At 41.0% G+C, this 10,887-nt stretch overlaps 1 pseudogene; it reads right to left on the bottom strand.

Annotated features, from left to right (window-relative positions):
* Positions 1-588: 588 nt before the first annotated feature.
* On the bottom strand, positions 589-1,950 carry LOC136162713 (sorting nexin-7 pseudogene; annotated as a pseudogene).
* Positions 1,951-10,887: the final 8,937 nt, after the last annotated feature.

The raw sequence follows: 10,887 nt of genomic DNA, 5'->3' as shown, positions 1-10,887 counted from the left end.
CTCTTTGATGTGAAAAGCTCTATGAAAACATTTCCAAAGAATTACAGGACAGGTTTAATTTAAAATAGATTAAGGAAACCGAAGAAGATGAATCAGTGCTATGCCTGGCCCTGTCTTTGGAGCCAATGGCCTGGAAGGCAGAGAACACAGCACACCTTTGTCTTCTCTGTTCTCACTGATATAAAGGACTTGCTCTTTTTTTTTTTTATATTAAACTTTTTATTAAAACAGTCTTTACAATATATTTAAAATGACATGTTCCACAAACAAATATTTAAGAAAAAAAACTTTTTTATGTATAATTATAATTACTGGCATACTAATTTAAGAACATAGTTAAAACTAAGCTAAATATTTACATGTGTGTGTGTGTATATATATGTGTGTGTGTGTGTGTGTGTGTGTGTGTATATATACACCTCCAAATTTATATCAATGATATGGAACACCTGAGCTTTAAGTTGCCGGTTTTCCAGATAGTGTGAAATACTTTTTATCCACTTTAGAAAGGATCCAGCCCATTGAGAAAGAATAACTTTGGTTAACAGACATTATCTTTCAAAGATCACATAGAGGTCTTCAATGAGATTACAATTTATCTTCAGAGGCTTCTTCCAAGTGGAGATCTGTCTGTGATGTAAGGAAGGATTCCCATGTAGCAAGACACCGTTCATAACGGAGGATGTTCTCCTTGGCCATATTTGTAAATGCTGACTTGATAATCATTTTGTATGTTTTGTTTGCATCTTTCTCTATCTGTTTTCAGGGTATTATTAGCACACTCCACTTTATCTTCCATTTTCCAATCTCTTTCATAAGCAGATCAGTATCTGCCTTTTGGATGTCAAAGCTTCAACTCTGGAATCCAGTTCTGCCTGTATTTGGTCTCTTTTTTCATGACAGCCATTAACATTTCACTATAAAGCACATACTTGTGTACAACAGGAAGCAGGGCCTCTGAGAGTCCAGACATGCATTTTTCGGAGGCCTTACAGCGTTTGTCAATGCAGCTGGCAACACTTTTTAGAGTATCCGCCAGATCTTCTTCCGATGCCAACCACAGAATACGAATTGGGCCATATTCTTTCATTTCATTGAAATAGTCCCGTTCTTCCTTGTAGATTCTCTGAGATATTTTATCTATCAAATTTATTTTCTGGCTAAATATTTCAATGAAGTTATTCATTTCCATGAACTCCTTGGGGCGACTTTTAACTCCTCTCATTGACAATGCAACCACTCTATCTGTCCCATCCTGCTGAGTAATCCAGGCCCTTGCTGCTTGTGAGAAGAGAGTTCCCAAGCTTGTGCAGTAAGAAAAATTTTCAAGTCTTCATTAAATGTTAGAGTTCGATGACCAGCAGTCGGGTTCAAAACCCTGGGCAACCCCTTCCTGCGTGTCTCAATGACGTCATCATTAAAGCGTCCCACCATTCCTTTCACTATAAACTTTTCTGGCAATGGTGGAATAATCAGAGTCGGGTGTGCTTCTTCCAAGTTTTTCTTTCGACCAAAGGAAATCTTGATAACGTCTCCTAACTTCAAATTCACTGCAGTCAAATTCTCCACGAGGTGTCTTAGTAATAATCCTGTAAGTAATAAAAGTTTCAATTGTAGTAACATGGCTTTCAGGTTCATCAACTGTAATAAAAAGATCCTTCAAATCTGGCTCATCTTCAAACTTGACTTGGTTTATCATTGATAAAGGGGATGTAGGCATCAGAGGGCTGAAGGAATTCGTGTCCATCAATGAGGCATCCTTAATGAACACGTTCAAGTCGTCCTCGTCCTCATCCAGATCCAGCACCTCGACCTGCAGTAGAGCGGAGGAGCCGATGAGGCCGGGGAGGGGGGCGTCACCCCCACCCCCCATCCCGGGCTGTCCCCGCCGGCGCCCCCACCCGGGAGGCCCCAGGAGCGCGCCTGAGATGCCCGGCACTCGCTCTCCATCCAGAGAGTGCAGCCCAGCTTCCCCCGGCTTGCTCATTGGTTCCTGCGCATCCAGCGCCTCCCGGGCCGGCCCCGCTCCAGCCCCACGTCCGTCTGCTGTGCAGACGCAGAACTGCCTGAGCCCTGATACAAAGGACTTGTTCTTTAAAGCTCTTGTTCAATATTGATAAACTATAATGCCATATGTTTTCAGGCTTTCCTATATTTATAAATTAATATGCAACTCCATACAAACAGGCGAATTATACTTCAAAGTGGACCTAGTTTTCAACCTCCAGATTCCTTCACACCCCCTTATGGTTATGATGCCTTTTACCTTTTGTTAGTGAAGTTTTGACTGGCAGGTGCAGTCCGCCGATAACTTGTTTTTCTTTATAGAAGTCAATATGATCATTCAAGACTAGTCACTTACAGAAATATTGGAGTATGACTTCTTCATTCAATAACTCATTTACCTGACAAAGAAAATTATTAGATACTGCATCTGATGAAATGTGGAAAATTAATTATAAAAGAAAAAAAAAAAAAACCTAAGACATCGGCAAATAAGGCAACTTTAGGTTATTTTATTGGCTGTGTTTCCTTTTCATGTGAAAAATCATTTTGCATATTGGCATTAAATGGACAGAGAGGAAAGGTCACTTGAAGTAATTACTAACTGGGAATAATTTCAGAAGTGTGTAGCTGGTGCATTCTTGGGTATATTGATGTTCTGTGTGTTCATAAAGCTGGTACCCATTTCACAGCTTATAGCATGAAATGTTGTCTTGAAAATGAGAGGTATAGTTGGGTATGTCTGTCATCAGGCAGTCTCCCGCCAACAGCAGGACTAACAGAAGATAGCCGTGAGCTGTAGTGTGGACACTTGTCTCCATCGGGGGTGGCATGTTTAGAATGTTCCCTAGGTGGGCTGGCACGTCCCTAGCCATCTCCGGAGCGTCAGCTTGATTTCTGTCTCTGATGGACTCTTGCCAGGGGAATGAGATGGTCAAGGAGGCTCACCTGGGTTCGGGTGCTATCCTTCAGATAATTACTAAGCAGAGTTCTCAGCCTGGCATTTCAGAGACAAAGCAATTATCAAAGAATAATTAAGTCACAGCATGAGTGAAATAAATTCACGTTTCACTAAATGGTTTACCTTAGGCATTTTAACTAATTCCAGCTATCTCTGTAGACACAGGTGTCCAAATTTCACAATTACAGTTCTACTCCTGGTTTAGTGATTGGGGCACCATTTCTTCCTTTTCAGACAGACAGGTAGACAGACAGACAGACAGACACACACACACACATACTGCTCAATCTATGTACGTTATTGCCAAAGAGTTGACTAAACCTTTCACACTATTGTTATTATTGCCAGATTTGCTTTACTTCTTTTTCTCTGATTGCTGCATCACTCATGGGGCTTCTCTGGTGGTTCAGCCATAAAGAATCCACTGCCATGCAAGGGATGCAGGAGACACACGTACCATCCCTGGGTCAGGAAGATCCCTTGGAGGAGGAAATGGCAACCCACTCCAGTATTCTTGCCTGGAGAATCCCATGGACAGAGGAGTCTGGTGGGCTACAGTCCATAGGGTCACAGAAGGGTCAGACAAAACTTAGCAACTAAACAACATAACACATATATCATGCTATATATTCCATACATATATTTGGTTCTAAAATAGCAAATAATCTTGGCAGCTTCAAGTGTAGCACCAGCTACACTATAAACAGGTTTCCTAAAAAAATTCTCTATGACTAGATATCTACTTGAGGCCATAATGTTGTAGCAGACAGACTCTGCCTGTCTCATGAACAGACAGTGGATGGGACCCTCCTTCACTTCTTCCCAATACGTGTGTTCTGCTGGAGCTCTTTACTCCTTCCTGGCTGCCACACGTCAGAACACAGAAAAGCTGGGTGTACCCAGAGAAGGGTTAGCAGGCTTTAGGAAGGCGAAAGCTTCTGAGACATGTCCCCTGAGAACAGAAAATTCAGGGCTTCAGGAGGGCTGTCCTCAAGCTTGTGAAGGCTGTCACAGGCAGAGGGTTAAAGAGTTCTCTGCAGCCCCCGAGGTTAGTGCCTGACTAGAGGGACATGGATTGTGTCCCAGGGACATGAATTTTCTAATAGAGGGTCCCAAACAGGACCATACTGTCTCAGGAGGAAGCAGGGTCCTGTCACCGACTCTCAGTGATGCTGAGTGAACTGATTGATGCTCAGCAAAAACGAGTTCATGGGTGACAGGGAGGAGCAAGCAGAGCTTAACCATCATGTGTCTGAGAAAGTGTGTTCGTGCCTCTGTATGCATGTGTGTGCGTGTGTGTGACTATGTATCAGTTACACAGAAAATAGGGGCTGAAATGGAGGATCTCTTGGGGTTCTTATAATCTGCTGTAATAATTTCTGTGGGCAAGGCTTACTTCTCTACTTCCTGTTTTTTCATTCTCTCTAGTGAGTCCAGTCCAGTACATTGGTGGGTCTGTTTTGTTTTTTCACACCTGTGAGTGTACATACTTTGAAGGAGACCAACGTGGGATTCAGACATGCCACCTAAAACTCTGAAGATTTTTCAGCTCATCATTTTCTAAAATAGAATCTTAGAAAAATCCAAATGTAAAATGCTTTCCTCACCCAAAATGTTATTTACATTAGTGAACCTACAAATTTTACACATTTATTAGGCTTCAGTTCAGTTCAGCCGCTCAGTCGTGTCCAACTATTTGCGACCGCATGGACTGTAGCGTGCCAGGCTTCCCTGTCCATCACCAACTCCCGGAGCTTGCTCAAACTCATGTCCATCGAGTTGGTGATGCCATCCAACCATCTCATGCTCTGTCGTCCCCTTCTCCTCCCGCCTTCAGTCTTTCCCAGCATCAGGGTTTTTTCCAATGAGTCAGTTCTTTGCATCAGGTGGCCAAAGTATTGGAGTTTCAGCTTCAGCATCAGTCCTTCCAATGAATATTCAGGACTGATTTCCTTTTGGTTCGATCTCCTTGCAGTCCAAGGGACTCTCAAGAGTCTTCTCCAACACCACAGTTCAAAAGCACCAATTCTTTGGCATTCAGATTTCTTTATTAGGTTTGGTTCATGCTAAGCCCCCTGGAACACACCTGCACCAGGGTCGCAGTAAAGCTTCCCACCTGGAAGACTATGATATGTTCACACAGACCTTTGGTTTTTGCCTTTCACAGGCTCCTGAGATGAGCAGAAGCCTCTTATTCTCTGAGCAGCATCTTCTACTTACTAGAAGAAGCTTGGGTGAGGCATTCAAGGAAGAAAAAGCATTTGCCCTTACTAAAAGCCAGGATTTTATTATCATCCAAGAGGACACATAAAAGCCTCCGGCCTGCATTTGATGTGTAACATTTGTTTGTGTTGAGATGTCCCGGGTTGCTGATTTATATTCCTAACACTCTCTTCGAGCGCAGTCCACTCCTTACACATCTGCCTCCCAATCAGCATCCTGGTTTCCTCCCCTGACTTCACTTCCATGTGAGTTCCAAGGCTTTCTGATTATTAAACTGCAGAGAGCTCAAATTTGCTATCAGACAATTGGACCTAATTGTCTGAGACAATTTACATCTATCAGTGCAAGGTTTATGGCTTTTCAGGCTCCGTGTAAGATGAATAAATAACGGAGCTGGAGTCATTACTGTGTTTTATTACTTGCACTGTGCAGGGGAATCTGAAAATAATTTGGGCACTAAAGCTTTGTCAAATAGTGGACATCTGTCAAGTTACAGGTTCTGATAGTATTTTGCAAGCTGTCCACTCATACCTTTTACAACTGCTACCATAAGACCAAGGAACTGAGAATTTTTTTTTTTTTTTTTTTAAGTAAGGAATTCTGTTAAAGATGTGAGAGTGGCTTTTACTTAGGGGATTTACTTTTTGGTAACATGGGTTTCTATTTTCTTTCCTACTAATCACCTCCTCACCTGACTCGCATACTCCATCCTTGTACTTAAAAAATAGATACAGAGGAAGTCAATATCACCCTTGACAACTTGCTGCCTTGCTTACAAACCAGATGGTGGGCTCTGCCCGCATTCTCTGCCACCTCACTTGCACTTGAATTGGTGAGATGGTCTGCCAGCTCTGGCTTTAACAAACTTATTTTAAAATACTTTAAAATATCTTCAAAATTATATTGCTCACTCCTTCTGGGAAAGTGTTTTCATAGTTAAATAGTTTTTACTGTTTGAAAATGTCCCCAGACTCAGATTTACTTTTGTATTTATCTTTACAAAGTCATTTTGACTTGATATTTTTCTGACCCCATCTTGCACATAGAGCTAGAGAACCGATGTTTGATCCATGTGTTGAAAATGACCCATCAACATTGTTTGGTAAATCCGTAGTTGTCTCCTGAGAAATTCTTGGATGTATCACCAAACATGAAGGACAGAATCAACATCAAACTTCCCCTAGGCTTAGAGAGAAGAAAGTGGGAGCCTGGCTAAACTTCTCCGAGAAAATAATTCACAAGGACACACATTTCAGATAAAAGTGTCCTTGTGTCTCCTTCTCCACGATGATTTTATGTCACCTGCCATTTATCATGAGAAAATAGGCCATCGCGGAGCTCAGATGCCACGGACGCATCAGGCGCCCACCAAAATGAGGATGTGAGATGTAATAAATGTCAAATCAGTACAAACCCACCGAATGTCTGGTTTGGTGACTGAGTGCTCAGGTGTAAGCAAGACGGTGTCACCTGGCTTCAGCAAGCTGCAGTGGATTGTACTCTTGGACACACGTCACGAGGCCATACAGCTCGGGGTCTGTCACTTCTGCAGGCATACAGATAGCACAGAAACAGAGGCAAGGAGCCACGTACTTAGAGGAGGTTTAGGAAAGTGTCTGCAGACCTCATCTGCGGGACCAGCCCGGAAGGATGAACTAACGTTTGCCAGGAGACCAAACTAATGAGAGAGCCAACTGTAGAAGGTACTCTGTTCAGTGCTCCATGGTGGCTTAAATGGGACAGGATCTAAAAAAGAGGGGACGTGTGCCTATGTATAGCTGATTCGTTTTTCAGTACAGAGGAAACTAGTACAACGTTGTAAAGCACCTATGCTCAAATTAAAAAAAAAAAAAAAGAAAAAGAAGTGTATTCTGATGGAGCCAGACCAGAGTGAGGCTGGCTGCGGATTTCCTAATTCAGTTCAGTTGGCTTTTGTCTTCCCCCTCTTCCTCTTCTCCTGTTACTGTTGCTAATCTCTTCTTCGCTCTTCTTGATTTTAAGGGTAAACAGTGCTGCTGACTTCACAAATTCCTTGTGCTCCCTTAGTCCTGCCCCGCAGGATTTCATCTGTGGAAAGGCTTCAGCTGTGATGTCAGAGCTCTCTTCTGGAATGCCTCTCCCTCCACCCCCTCCTACCCTCCGCCCCCTCCTACCCGTCCCACCTACTCCCCCCAGAGCCGGAGGTCCCACAGGCTCCCCTGGGCTGCCCAAAACCTCTCACAGGAAGAAGCACCAGTGGTGGGATTTTCCTCTTTCTGAGTCCAACTATCTCCTTTGGATTTGAGCTCTTACCTGTATTTCGTTTTCAGGAAATACCTTTATTTCACATAGAAGAACTTTAACTTGAATTTAAAACAAAAATTGTGCTATTGAGGTCTCCTATTTCCTGTTTATGTGCTCAGTCATGTCCAACTCTTTGTGACCCCATGGCCTGTAACCCGCCAGGTTCCTCTGTCCACGGGGTTTTCCAGGCAGGAATACTGGAGTGGGCTGCCATCTCCTTCTCCAGGGGATCTTCCCCACCCAGGGAACAAACCCAAGCCTCCTGTGTCTCCTGCATTGGCATATGGATTCATTACCGCTTGAGTCACCTCTAGGTAGCTTCAAATACATGCAAATCAAGTTGTTATGGTGATTCCCACAAGAAAGCATATACTCAGTGTGATAATAGCCATAAGCCTTTAAAACCTTTGGCAAGAGGCAAATACACAAAATCAAACAACTACCTATAATGTTGGCTTATTCTTTCAAAAGTTGACATCTGTTAGTGTTTGATTTCCTTTTTCAAACCTTGTAATATTAAAAAAAAATGCAAGGAAACTAGGGATACGTGTTAGATTTTCTGTTTCTGTTTGTTTATCTTCTGTTCTATTTCATTACCTAAGTCTGATCTTGCTGGATTTCTCAATTATTTCATGTAACTTAAAAATTGAGCTAATTATTTTCCTAAATCAGAAATAAAAAATATTTAGCAGAGATAATTTATTCAAAAGTCAGTTCCTAATAAAAACCATGGGTGTGTAGTACTTGCCTGTATTGTGGATCATGATGTTGATAATAACAGGTAACAAACAATGATTTTGTAAAGGGATCAGGTCACTGTTTACTGGGTACCTACTCTGTGAAAGCAGCTAAACTACTACTAATAAAATATGTCACCTTTTATTCATCCTGCCCCACCCCATAGCCATCTTATCACAGAATTCAAAGAACATTGATATATAGGCTGGTTACAAATTTGCCTTATCATTTTTTCTTTATTAACTATCTGCCTGAAACAATTGATTTCTTTGAAGACTCTCTTTCACACTGAAGAAAGTAAATATATATTTTTTGAAATCTGTTAAATGACATTGTTGGAGAAAACTTCCTCTATGATTTCAATATCTTTGTTAGTCTTGCATGAGGCACACCCACTGGAATATTATATACTTTGATATCAGTTTGGTCCCTCAAAAAATTCTAGCTTACAAAATTGTTATAAGAAATTGCCATGCGAAATTCCACATTGCTACATGTTAAATACCATTTCAGGGGGACAGGATTCAACATAGCCATCAGCAATATCTCTGTCAAGTTCAATGGGACTAACTTTTAAAGAAATATCCAGAGTAAGATTATTATAATTGATTAAAATCAATATATATATAATATAATAAGATGATGACTCAATAGTATCATATTAGTATATCAGATAATTTGTTTGGAAGATATTTCTGTGTACTCAATTTAAGAGAATATCAATTTAGGAGGATATAATAAAAGTAAATGTATCTTCTTTCAGTTTGGCATTATAATTTGCAATGTACGTACTTCAAAATATGTTGTCTCAATTTTCCTTTATAGCAATATCATGAGATTGTCAGGGAATTGTAATTACGCATACTTTCCAAGTTACATATTTTTATGTGTGATGAAGCATTGTTTCAGGGACAGCATGAAGGATTTTTCCTATGATGATACATTTGCACAGGAGCAGTTGTATATCAAGAAAGACTGGAACTTGACCTCAGGTTTTCTCCTTACTTGTGTAATATTAGGCATGTTTAAATTTGGAAATATCAATAGGGTTATTGTAAGTTTTAAAATTAGTCTTACTTCTGTGCTGGACCCGGAGCGGGTAATAAACAATGAGAAAGAAAACATGGTATTTATACAGTACAGTGATAGAAATAGACATTGTGTGCTGGTGTTTGCCCAGAGACACTGAAATCAGCATAAAGAATGGGTTGACATCGCCTTTGCTACTCAAAGAGATACTGAAAACAACAAGCAAAAATCCACAAAGATCATGAGGTGCTATTTTATTCCTTGAGCACTGGCTCCTTCAAGTCAAAACTATTAAAATGGAAAATACAGAGATTATTATTTTTTTTGATTCTACAATCACATTCTGGGAAACTCATATAGAACTTATTGCAACAGGGTGTCAGGAAGCAGGCATCAGGATGTTTGTTCAGCACTGTTTGTAGAGGCTGAACCGCAGCAGCCTTATTATCTGTTGGTAGGGAAATGTTTAGAGGACATATGTTTATCCATATTAAATTCATACTGTGGAATCATATGCAGGTATTTAAAATGGATTATCTCTGTACCTATTGACATTAAGGCACAGCCGTAAACACTGAGAAAGCAAATTGCAGAATAATGCATATAGCACTGTATATAAGAATAAATAAAAGCCAAATCAATATATTCATGTATATATGAGTGTATATGTTGGAAAAAGTATAGAGACAACTACTGAACGGTACTCAGTGCCAGCTTGGCATTGAGTAGGATTGAATCCAGTGGGATTGACTACAGTAGGATTAAATGCCAGCTTCCTTAGGAAACTGGATTGTAGGATGTGGCAGGGAAGCTTTTTAACTATATCTCTGTGATATTTCATTATTTACAATGCAAGATTCATCACTTTGTCTGTACGAATCTCCTATGCTTTTCCAATGCTTGAGTGCATGCTAAGTCACTTCAGTTGTGTCCAACTCTGTGAGACCCTATGCACGGTAGCCCGCCAAGCTCCTCTGTCCGTGGGATTCTCCAGGCAAGAATCCTGCCATGTCCTCCTCCAGGGGATCTCCCTGACCCAGCGATCGAACCTGCGGCTCCTGCATCGCAGGCAGATTCTTTACCACTGAGCTGCTGGGGAAGCCCCACATATACACTACCGTGTGTAAAATAGATGGCTAGTGGGAACCTGCTATATAACAGAGGAAACTCAGCTCGGTGCTCTGTGATCACCTAGAGGGGTGGGATGGGGGTGGAAGGCAGGGTCAGGAGCGGGGAGAAACATGTATACACACAGCTGATTCACTTCACTGTACAGCAGAAACAAGCAAATGTCATAAGGCAAGCATACTTCAATAAAGAAGAGTACCATTATCATATATGTTATCTGTTAGAACTTGTCTCTCTTCCCACCACCCCATTATCAACACAGAGAATATTGCTCTGTTTTGTTGGTGTTATTGTTAATGAGTATTTCCGGTATTTTTCTAAGATCTGGCTATAAATGGATAAGGATTTAACATTTTTAATGGACTCAGTCTTAAGTTCTCGAGTTTTTTGTCCAAGAAATAAGAAACTATTCATCTTATTCCACGTTGTTTCCACATTACAAAGGAGTGTCTAGTAAAGGCACTTAATAAATGTGTTTGCAAAAATTTAAGAACAAATTCTTCTCAGATTCAGAGGCAGAC

This window comes from Muntiacus reevesi, chromosome 3, assembly GCF_963930625.1.
Source record: "Muntiacus reevesi chromosome 3, mMunRee1.1, whole genome shotgun sequence".
Taxonomy (NCBI): Eukaryota; Metazoa; Chordata; class Mammalia; order Artiodactyla; family Cervidae; genus Muntiacus; species Muntiacus reevesi.
Note: the sequence above shows the minus strand (reverse complement) of the source record. Positions and strands in the feature narration are given on the sequence as shown.